Below are 12,761 nucleotides of genomic sequence, written 5' to 3'. Positions count from 1 at the left end.
GGTTAGGAAGTACACCTTTATGTACATGATTCCGGATCTGATTATTACGTTTCTCAAAATCGTAATCTTTCCAGGAATCATGAAGATGAAGCCCACCTTTTTAATTAGTTCAACCAAATACTCTACACCTTGGGAATCCCAGAAAATAATGATGGACCATTTATTAAGGTGAAGGTATTTAATCTGCACCGTACCTCGGGTCCAGAGTATGATATCAATCAGTTCACCCTGAGCCAACAATAACCATGATCATAACAAGGACTTGGACCCAACTCTGTGCACCGCACTGTGACACAGGCAATTTACAGATGAAACACGCAGCGCCAGAAATTGATGCCGCCCCACAACATGAGGCTTATATTGGAAATGAATCAGCTCGCCCTGATCCCATTACATTTTCACCAGTACAATCATAATCCTGACAGGACCAGGATATATCAATCCATGATCCAGGCCAAGACCATGAGATACCTCTTATGGGTGCTGTACATAGGAACACGTATCCCCAAGATGCTATGCGTGGTGGACTGGATTTGTTTTTATATTTATTTTTGAAGAAAACATGTGTTTCCAATCTAAGAGAATGCAGTATTAGCATACTGAAATCGGCATCCCAGAGATGCAAGGCACGGTGTGCTGTTTCACCAAGGAGCGAATGCCAGCTTCCAAAAGCAGGCTGGCTGGAATACTACACTGGTGCCCACACACACACAGGATTAGTGTGCTCACAAACATGAATACTGAATAAGCACGCATGTGCCCCAAGAGAATATTGTCCGGGTGCATGGATCAGAATGACTTGCAAAACCCAGTGTCGTGTGCACGCACGCACGAACAGGAACAGTACCTCTAATTACACAGACTCATAGCTCACAAACGGGTTTAAACAGAGCCAGCGACAGTGTGCACAAGCAGGGCCAACAAGCCAGACAAAACACCAGGACATGGACGACAGGCCAACAGGCCAGGTAAGTGATACAGTGGAGCCTGTTAAAATGCTCCCCCATCGCTGAATATAATTATCTTCATGATCACTGCCTGATGCCACCATGCTCCACTGAACCCAGTGACCACTCCACAGGTCCTAACAGTGCCCCAGGCCAACACAATCATGCCATATCAGTAGCTCGTCTTGCATGCCACATGCCGCCTTCTCACAGAAAATCCACCATGGGCTTGCCTCTAAACTCCTGCTGACCCCCACCAGACCTTCATGTCCAGATACACATTGACAACCCGGGCTAATGTCTAAACAAGACAGTAGGAGCAAAAGGGAAACCACCATCCAGTGTGAAATACCTGGTCTCTCTTTCGTTGTGTTTCCTGGCGGGAAGAACCTTCTCCCGAGCTTGTGGGTCTTCCAGTGCTTCAGTCCCGAGGATGGTGCAATGCAAGAGTCAGCCCCAGGGCCCTCTCTCTGAGTATGAAACAGAAAAGATGACTTCATGCCATTTGGAATCAGCTGCGAGCTGCCGAAAACGATTTACGTAAGTGATTAGGTCTACATGGCCTTGCTTCAAATCGAGGAGCTCATTCTGGCCAGTCGAAGCCAAATTGGGTGATTGGAAAACTGCCAAAATCACTTTTTCAAATTTGCCAAACTCCTCCAGGACAGGACTATTTGCAGAAATGTAAGGAGCTGCCCATTCCAAGGCACTACCCGTAAGATTGATTGGGATAAATCAGATCCTTGATTTGTAATGTCAAAAATGTGGTTGAAACCTGAATTGGATCTTGCAGTAATTACAGAACTCTGCTAATTTCCTTGGATCCCTGTCATATTTCTGGGTCGAAGTATGTGCCATGGAAGACTTCTGTCGAATTAACGTGGCACAGGGCAGTGTAAGTACTGACCGAGGGAGGAAGATGGTAAACAGACTGAAGGAGATTCCAGTCAATGAGAGAACAAGAAGACAAGGTCTAAGGTAGAGAGAGAGAGCAAGGCAGGGAGGAAGGAAATGGTAGCGCAGAAAGAGGAAAGCAGATCAAGGGAGAAGGTGGCCAACAGACAGGAGAAAAACTGGTGCAGAACAAGATCTGGAACAGAGCGCAATTAAGACGCATCCGCAAACCATCAAGCAAGGGCTAAATAGCCAAAGAAACAGGAAGCACAGTATTCAATGGCATACGAGGCAGTGCGCATGCGTGCCAGGCAGACTCTGGGACCGCCAGAGATGACCGTGGGACTTGGGCTGACCCTGGGCCACCCCCCAGGGTGGCCAATTCCAGCTGGAGACCCCTGCTGTAGTCACCAACGAGGTAGAGCTGCCAAACAGGTAAGTGCAGGCTGCGGCAGTGACGTGCATGCATGATACCACATCCCCTCCTGGGGCACCAGGCTTCTAAGGGAAACAATGAAAGAAGCGTCGTACCAGACAGGGGGCATGGACACCCGATGCAGTCTCCCAGAAGCGATCACAGGCCGCATAGCCTTTCCAGTCAATGAGAAAAAACAAGTGCCCCCGCTGTTATTTGGAGTCACAGACATCTTCAACTTTGTATTCTGGCAGGCCATCAACATCCAAAGAAGGAGAATGTGCCGGACCGTGAACAAAAGTGTTACAGTCAAAAAGGCTTTAGTAATGAGACATGGAATACCAGGTGGACCCGCCACCCATCCGGAAGCTGCAGAGGGAAAACCACAGGAGAGACTCAGACCAGGATCTGAAAAGGACCCAGAAAACACAGAGCCAACTTGCACTGTAGATCACGCACAGGTAAGTGAAGGCTGGATAACCACACCTGATCACTCACACAGTAGCAGGGGGCAATGGAGCGTCTCCGATCCACCTGAACTTTGCATGTGTGCACTGGAGTCCTGCAACAAACGCATCAGCACAGCTTGACCATAAAGTATTTCTTGGAGCAAGGCATCAACAGATGGCACGGTACTCTGTGCAGGTATGGTGACAGGAAACATCTTGGGGTGGAAACCACAGGAGCTGTAAAACGGGCTGTGTTTGGTGGAAGCATAGCAGGCATTATTGTGTGTGAATTCAGCAGTGTCCACGAAATTGAACCAGTTGAACTGTAATGCGTTGGCATAACTGCACAGATACTGCTTTAGCATCTGATTGGTCCATTCTGTCTGCCCGTTACTTTGTGGGTGGCATGCAGAACTCAAAGCCCATTGTATACCCAAGAGGGAACACAGCTCCTTCCAGAAACGAGAAATGTACTGCAGACCCCTGTCCGAGATGATCTTGATGGGGAGGCCATGTAATCTGAAAACCTCATGAAGAAACACTATAGCCATCTGGGCAGCAGTGGGAAAAGCAGGCAAAGGGACAAAATGGGCCATATTGGTGCAGCAATCAATCACAACCATGACACAGGTGTTTCCATGAGATTTGGGTAATTCACAAAGAAGTCGGTGGCGCTGGTATGCCAAGGATAAGGTAGTTTTCCAGCGGTTCAATAAGACCAACAAGATGGCAATGGCTTGGTTTGCACTGGGCAAAAACCGGACTCTGATAATCTCAAACGTGTCTCCGAAGGCCAGGCCACCAGAAGTTTCGCAGAAGCAGCTCTTGAGTAGCCTTTACTCCACAATGCCCTGAAATCCGTGAGCCATGAAAACAAGACAAAATAGCCTGCCGCTGGTCAAGGGATGGTAAGTACAAGAGTCCTTTATGGAACAAAAGCCCATCAATGCACATACAGAAGGATCCTGGGAGAAGGAGACAGCAGCAGGGTCCAGTACTGTGGCCTCTCAAAGCTGTTGCATGTACAGGACCACAACATTCAGTTAGTTCTTAGCTGGTGAGATCATCATGGTGTGTTCTTTAGATGGTAAGTCATGGACATATAATCATGACAGGGTATCAGCCTTCAAGTTGTGTGGTTCAGGAATATAGGAGATGATGAAATGAAATTGAGAAAAGAAAAAGGCCCAACGGGCTTGACAACTGTTGGTACAGACGGTGGTTCTTAAGAACTGGAGGTTTCGATGGTCAGTAAGCACCTCGATCTTATGATGACTTCCTAACAGGTGATGCCTCCATTCCATGAAGGCCTCTTTGATTGCCAATACTTCCTTCTCTATCACAGATTAGTTGATTTTGCTTGAGGTGAGTTTCCTGGAATGGAAAGCAATGGGGTTGTCCATGTTGGTATCAGGGTTGAATTGCAGTAGTACAGCCAGACTGCTCGGCTGGAGGCATCGGTTTCAACAAAAAAGGGATGTATTTCATCCGGATGTTGTAGGATGGGTCACTCAACAAAGGATTTCTTCAGGGCTAAGAAGGCGGATTCAGCTTTTTGTCCCATCCATGCGTCTTCTTGGATGAAAGAAGGCGGGTGATATCAGTAGATGGAGAAGAGAAACTGGGTATAGAGCGACGGCAATAATGTGAAAACCCCAAAAATCTCTGGGCTGCCTCGACGTCCAATGGTGGAGGCCAATCCGCGATGGTTTTCACCTTTCTGGGATCTATATGCACCCCAACCGAGCTGATCACAGATTGTAGGAACCCGATACGATTTTGGTGAAAAACACACTTTTTAGCCTTTGCATAGAACCAGTTATCCTCCAATTGGGCAGGTACTTCTGATACATGTGTTATTCTGGGGACGAGAAGAAAATCAGGATGTCATTGATAGAGCCCATGAACCGCTGGAAAACGGCCAGGGCATTACAAACTCCGAAATGGCATTAGACTATAATCAAACTCTCCCATGGGTGTTTTGAAGGCCGTCTTCTATTCATCCCCCTGTTGTATCCACAGCAGATGGTAACAACCATGCAGGTCCAACTTGGTGAACATAGTAGAAGAATGTAGCAATTCCATAATGTCCAGTATCAGTGGGAGAGGGTAACAATCTTTCAAAGTGATTTCATTGAGAAGGCGACAATCCACACAGGATGCCAAGTCCCTTCCTTCTTAGGTACAAAGAACAGGGGAGCCCCGGTTGGAGACTTTGACGGAACAATAAATCCATTCTGTAGACAGTAATCTAGGTAACAATGTAGTACCTCTTTTTCCGGTATAGTTAAGGAATACATCCAACCATGTGGTATAGGTTTGTCGGGCAATAAGTCGATGCTGCAGTCATGCAGGCAGTGGAGTGGTAGCGAGATGTCATCAGGTTCAGAAAAAACATGAGCGAAGCCTTTGTATTCTTCCGGTATCCCAGACAGAGTGCATCCGAGTGAGGAGGAAGGCGGGATATCAGTAATGCCAGAACGTACTTCGAACAGTGGCCCAGGGAGACTGGCCACCAGGAAGGAAACTGATTCTCTTCTTCCTCCAATCAACATGAGGACTATGATTGGCCAGCCAGGGAAGGCCCACAATAATGGATATAATGGGGCCTGTATGGCATCAAATGCCAGTTCCTTCGCTTGATCAGCAATGGACAGGATCAAAGGCAACGTGTTCTGGTGTACTGATCTGGAAGCAAATGGAGATTCATTGATTACTTCGATAAGTCAAGCCACAGGTTTGAAGGCCAATGGAATGCCAGTTTGTTGTGAGAAGGACTTGTCAATGTAGTTCCCTGATGTCCCACAATCCAACAAAGCTTTGGTGTATACGGAGGACTGTTTGTTGTTACTGCGCAAGCACATTTTCACAGTGAGCAGTCGTAGCAGAGACGTCAGCAAGACTGTAGCCTCACAAAGATTTTCAGTAGTGGAAACTGGGCTTTTTCCTACCCCTCATCTATGCAACAAGCCCTTTAGTTTCCCGCTGGCTTAGGGGGTTGTAGAGGAAAGGAACCCAAATAATGGCTGCTTCCTCCACAGTAAAGGCAAAGCCTAAGTTGACGATGACACCTGCGTTCGGCCTCCGATAATGGCTCTTGTAGAGCGCCCAATTGCATGGGTTCATTGGTGGTATTCCTCTGGAAGCACTGTTTCCAGTTCTTCATCGTTCCCCATGACGTTCCATCAAGCGGTGATCCATGCAGATCATATGATCAATCAAACCCTGCAAGGAATCAGGCTCAGGAGTATGGACACGTTCATCTTTGTATTCTTCGCTTAGCCCCCTCCGGAACAGAGTCTATTACATTACTTCATGGCATTTGGAATCAGTTGCGAGCTGCCGAAAACGATTTACATAAGTAATTAGGTCTAAATGCCCTTGCTTCAAATCGAGGAGCTCATTCCGGCCGGTCAAAGCCAAATTGGGTGATTGGAAAACTGCCAAAAACGCTTTTTCAAATTTGCCAAACTCCTCCAAGATAGAACTATTTGCAGAAATGTAAGGAGCTGCCCATGCCAAGGCACTACCCGTAAGATTGATTGGGATAAATCCGATCCTTGCTTTGTCATGTTGAAAATGTGGTTGAAACCGGAATTGGATCTTGCAGTAATTACAGAACTCTGCTAATTTCCTTGGATCCCTGTCATATTTCAGGGTCGAAGTATGTGCCACGGAAGACTCAGCCAAGGCTGATGCAGAATCACTAGGAAGGGTCTCACGTAGGGCTGCATTTTCTTGTAGCGCTGTGACTTTCAGTCTGAGAGCCTGTTGTTCATCACATAGTTCTTGCATGGCTGACTTGGGTTCGGGTGAATGAAGGTGTTTTAATCTGTCAAATACCTGGTCTCTCTTTCGTTGTGTCTCCTGGTGGGAAGAACCTTTTCCAGAGGCTTGTGGGTCCTCCAGTGCTTCAGTCCCGAGGATGGTGCAACAGAAGAGTCGGCCCCAGGTCCCTCTCTCTGAGTATGAAACAGAAAAGAGTGCATGGCAGTGTCTCCCTACACCACAGTTCGCTTCTCCCAAATTAACATGGTGCAGGGCAGTGTGAGCTAATTACCTAAGTACTGCGCAATCTAGTGCTCAACCTCTACATATATTAAGGTGTTTCTGCAAATGTACCAGTGTCTCAAGTTAGTATTACAAGTTACAGGCTAAAGGCCAGGCATCAAAACCAGTTTGCCCATGCAGTTCTACACATACACACAGCACATCATTTCTTACTTGCCCGAAGTCAATTATAACGAGCCAATGACTAGTGCAAATCAGGCCTGCTAGCGTTGCCAAAAAAGAAAAAAAGAAAATAATGTTTTGTCAATATCTCAATAAGCCCAATGCAGGTGAGAGAGACAGCTCCATCTTTGAAGTCCTGGGTAATGGCAGGGCTGGATAACCTACCATATGAATTTTATTAAATCGTCCACGAAGAACTCTGACTTGAAATGACTACAATGTGAAGCATGGATGTGAACATTTGACAATGCCTACCTGGAAGAATACAATAAGGTTGGTATTTTTGAAGCATCCCATAATGGTCTGTTGCTTTACAAATAAGTTTGTACTTTATATATCATATACATCCGTATCCTACTGCCCAAATTCCTTACTCAATTTGGGTTAAACAGATTGGTCAAACTTTTAGCATATAAGCTGGTGAAACAGCGCAAACCATTGTCCAACAACCATAGCAAGGTACGGTTTCTGGAGTGACATTTTTGCTCAAACACATCTGTTATTGTTATCCATATATATCGACTATCAAAAGTGACTCACAATCATTTCAGAGACTGATTAGTTATTTGAGGATGTGGAGTCAGAGTTCCTTTGGTTAACAATGATCAATGACCAGTCCTACTTGTTTTCCAACAAATTGGGTTTGTGAATGAAACCATAACTTTTTCCTTTACTTCCTGCAATAATATTGTAGCTCCTTCTGTGTCTCTGTTCTGCTGGTACTACCGATCAAACGAGAAAATCACAATACAGTAAAAAGAGAATGAAGCTCCTGCAGTAACACAAGATGTTTAGGGAAAGGGTGAGCAAGAAATACAACATTTAAAATCAATGTCGGTGTTCTAAAACCACCAATATTACACATTTATCCACAACATAAAAAAATCAGCCCCCTTCTTACTTTCTCTTAGCAACAGTTGGAAGAGCTACCTGGGTCCTTTAGACTGATTGGTTTTCTCCTTCCCCTTTACCTGTAACCTATGTGACTGAGACCTAAATAAAGGAACTTGCATGTACCTACATGGCCACAGACTTTTTAAATTACTACATCCATCCACCATATTGGAGTTCCCAACTCCCTCTTGTGCTTTTAGCTGCTGGGTGGCTATCTCGGGGATATCTTGGTCTAGTTCTGTGCCCTGTCTTGGTTTTCATGGATTCAGGCGCAGCATCAGCATCCTTGCAATACGAGCCCAGTGCTGCCAGCACCGCGGGAACTCTGCTCTTTGATTTTCGTAAAGGAGCCTGAGTTTCGACCCGCTATCCTATGACGAAATGTCTGTTTTGCAACCCCACCATTTACTATCATGGATAAAAAGGACTCTTCGTCACAACAGTAGAAATGGAAGAAGGAATGACACTATTGCAACAGACTCTTTCTAAATCTTCCTGCCTTTACTCTTCGACCTTTACAACTCATCCTGAACAGAATTGTGAGACTTGTCCTTGGCCTCAAGCCCAGGGATTGTATCGCTCCAGCTCTGAAATCTCTTCACTGGCTCCCCGTGGCTGCACAGATCAAGTTCAAGACTCTCGGCACCGTCCACAAGGCTTTCTGGGGCCTGGGACCGCCCCACCTCTAACTTTCTCTTGCAAAACATCTTCCTTCTCGAACTCTAAGCTCATCCACCTCCAACTCTCAGCTCTGAAATCTCTTCACGGACTCCTCATGGCTGCACGGATCAGGTTCAAAACCCTGTGCACCGTCCCCAAGGCTTTCTGGGGCCTGGGAACGCTGCACCTCTAACTTTCTCTTCCAAAAAATCTTCCTTCTCGAGTTGTATGCTCACCCACCTCCAACTCTCTGAAGGTCAGACGCTTCTCCAAGCAGAGAGTTGGGCGCAGATCTATCTCCTCAGCTGGGGCCTCCCTCTGGAACAACCTATGTGCCTCTCTCAAACTTGGGCAGAACCACCTCCGGTTCCGGAAGCAACTCAAGATCTTTCTTTTCGCTTCCTCTTTCTCTCTTCCTCTCCCCTGCTGATGCACCTGACTGCTCCGCGCACTGGCCACCTGATCACCCTCTGAACTCGGGCCCAGGCTTCTGCATGTCCAGTTGCCCTTGCACTGCCTCGGGGCTCTCCAGCACTTAAGGGTCTGTATCTGCAACCCTCCAGTCCCTTCTCTCTGCACTTATGAATCACCTGCTGACTGCTCTTCCCCCTTCCACCTGGCACTTCTCCCCTTCCCTCTTCCATGCACTTTCATGATCTGAATGATACAAGGCCTAGTAAGATCGTTATTTTGTCCTCCCTTGTTTCCCCCTCCTTGTCTTGTCGCGCCTAGAAACACTTGTATACATGCGCGTAATAAACGCCACATCATATCATATCACTCGAAACAACCACCCACATACACAGAGCACTGGACCCACCACCAGCTCAAATTCTACACCAAAGATCACCTTTCAGTCTTGATGACTGCCACTTCATCTTGGCCATTTGGATGTCAATGACATGACCACGTATTGATACACTTTACAAAGGATTTTCTGTTTGTTTAATGAGATGGAATTCACACTCAGGGGCAGCAGCAGCAGGTCTCTTATTCAGCTTTTTACAAATGTAACAATAACTACATTTCCAAGTAATCTCTCTATAGTGGATGTGTAGGCGACTCCGATGGTGCTTTGGAGATGCATGTGAAGAAAGGGAAGGCGGAAAGTGCCTCATTACACAAACAGTGTGTACAACGACGAGCAGAGATCGTCATCCAGGTGGGCCATCAGTTGTCTTAGCTCACAGACATAATGGTCCAATCTCCATGTACTGTGAAAGAATCAGTGCCCATTGATTGCCCATCCAAAAGAACGAACGTATTAATAGGGTGCAGCCCTTCAAATGTCTTCTGATTTTGTTCATCTCTGTCCTTGCAGAGGGAAGGTCATGTGTATATGTATCAGTGCCACCAGCCCAAGATACAGTCCTACTTGCACCTGTAGTACTTAAACTTTGCGCCGTGTAATTCTGGATTATATCTGAACCAGGGAAGCCTATCGCTCCAGTTACAATATGCATGGTTGCAATTCCTATTTGCGACAGGCACATTTTCTGCAAGGTGTATCAAAGATGTCCTGGAATCTAAGACCACAATTGCATGCATTGCAAGAAGAATCAAACCCATCACTTTGCATTACAGTCTAATTGGTCTGAAATCCAATGTCCTGGGCGGTGTCTATGCACCAGCTCAAATCATTCCCTCGTGCTTATAGGTTCAGACAATCGCACTTCTTTGAACGTCACTGATATTAAACATTCTGTGGTATATTTCCTTTTCTGTGGTTAGTGTGGCGATATTTATTTCTGGCTGTGGTGCGACGCAATAGCAGCCCTGATAGTACTGCTGCGCTATCAGGGCTGCTATTGCGTCGCACCACAGCCAGAAATACATGACAGACCCTGTGCCACATTGTGGGGTCTGAATAATGGGGGTCTCCCCGTGCCTCTGGCGCTGCATGGTTTTTTTTTACAACCGTGATCACAAGGTGCTATTGCAAAAGCAGAAACAACTGTGCAATAAAAAGACATATCAAAGTTCACCTTAAAGAAACAAATGAACATGGTTCTCCTTGATTCAAATGTGCCCTGAATTTGCAGAGAGCATTGCCTTAAATGATGCATCTGTGCAGACGTTGCATTCCTTGTCTAGTCGCCATTCACCATAATCTTCTCAAAGTCATACTGCCCCATCCCCATCCTTTTCCAGGACTCGCTTTGATGACTGATTATTTATTTATTTACCTGGCTGCCACTGAATTACCACATGATGAGAATTGTCAATAGCAGATCTTCTAGTCGGACGGGGGGGGGGGGCACTGTGGATTCGAGTACACAGGACTTCTCAGACTGACTCCACCAGTTTCTTGCGGAACGCTGAGAAAGCTGGGGCTCTGCCCCGTGCCCGCCATAGGCATACATAACATGGGCCAGGTGCTCAAAGACTTGCCCTCAAGACATCAACATCTCAGATTTGCACGTGCTACCTTACACCTGATTTTCAAATCCTGATTCTGGAGCAGGTCTCCGAGGTGCCTGATGCACCCCTGGCATACTCTTGGGTCAATCTTTGTGAAACTTCTTTGCTTGTGAGCATCAGGACCATTCTTTATTTTATGTGTAATGCACATCCATAAACCGGTAGGCATGAGGGCGCAGACAAAAACATAAAAACAACAAATAACAAATAAGGGCCAGACTAGACGGTGAAGCAGTCGCACAACGGGAAGAGGGGAAGAGAGCCACTTTACCGAAACAGGAGGGTCTTGAGCTCTCTCTTAAACAGAGGCAAAGAGGAGCGGCCGCTCAGTAATGGGGGAAGAGAATTCCATGCAAGGGGTGCAGCGCTAAAGAAGGTTCCTGACTGGACATTCTTGGCTTTGCATTTCGGTAAGAAGAGGTAATTTTGATTACTGGACCTCAGACTTCTGTAATTAGGTTCATCCCTAATGTGATATTGAAGGTAGGGTGGCATAATACCCAGGCTACAGTTAAATGTGATAACTAGTAGCCCGAAGGTGATTTTTGCTTCCACTGGGAGCCAATGTAGGGAGAGTCTAGCCTCAGTTACATGGGCACGATAAGCCAGCCCAGTGACAACTCTGACTGTGCCATTTTGGGCCACTTGCAGTCTATTGATAACTGCTTTACTGACTCCTGCAAGGAGACTGCAACAGTAATTATTATCGCATGCGCAAAAGCTTCTGCATTGGCTTGTGAGATGTACGGTCTAAGTCTCCTGACATATGATTTCATATTCAGCACCTGGTCATGATGACCCCAAGGATTTTAACCTTGGGTTGGGGAGAGTCAGTCACATCTCCTAAATGAAAGTGCTTGTAGGGAGGATCCAACTTAGCCAGTGTCCCTGAAGAACCCACAATCATGAGCTAAGTTTTTCCTCTGTTAAGTGCCAAGTTATTCTGCATCATCCAGATCTCAATGATGGTAAATATTCTATTCAGTTCGATTTCGTCTTGTGAGAGTGAGCGTATAAGCGGAATGACACACTGGGTGTCATCGGCATAGTTGGAGAATGGGACCCCTTCCTATTCAAGATGGGAGAAAAAGCGGGCCATACACATATTGTAAATACAAGGTGATGTGCAAGCTCCCTGCGGAACTCCATACTGCACAGGGATAGGCGGGGCCAAAGATTCATCTGCACAAACCCTGCTTACTCTATTAGAGAGAAAGGATAACATCCAACAGACTGCAGCTGGCGAAATATAGCCTTTCTAAATCAGGTAGATGTTAGCTGCTGCAGACCTGAGATGCTAACGAGTGTCTCCTTATTTGCTCCTGTACAAATCTACAAATCTACAAATGTAGACGGTCCATTTTCATTTACTGGTCAATACTGGGTTTTTGCCAGCTATTGGCAGGATCTGCTTTCTTTTGCAAAAAATGAAAACAAGGGGTAGGGGATTGAGAATTTCCCCCTGGACAATAGAATTTGCGGTAGGATGGAAAATTCATCATTTATAGCTTAACCACTGAATCCCATATCCTGAACATAATTGTGTTGTCAAAGGGATATGCTTCCAGACACGCAGGGGCTCAATATTAATCTAGCAAATGCATGCATTCAATTAACGGGCGATTCATTTTCATCCGGAAAGGAGGAGAGTATGGTAAGTTCTGATTCTCCAGCATACAAATTGGCCCAAATGACGTGGATTCCTATGGAGTGCACCTGCTTTTTACAAAAGCCAAAAGCATGCGGCCTCACAAATGTCATTATCCTCCTAGGAACATAAGAACAATCTTTTTGAATTTTCACACGAACGTTTTCCAACTTTGAATCTGCGTCTGGATTTTACACTTT

The sequence above is a fragment of the Ambystoma mexicanum genome, chromosome 2p, assembly GCF_040938575.1.
Source record: "Ambystoma mexicanum isolate Mex_15411 chromosome 2p, UKY_AmexF1_1, whole genome shotgun sequence".
Lineage (NCBI taxonomy): Eukaryota > Metazoa > Chordata > Amphibia > Caudata > Ambystomatidae > Ambystoma > Ambystoma mexicanum.
This window is presented reverse-complemented; position numbering follows the sequence as displayed.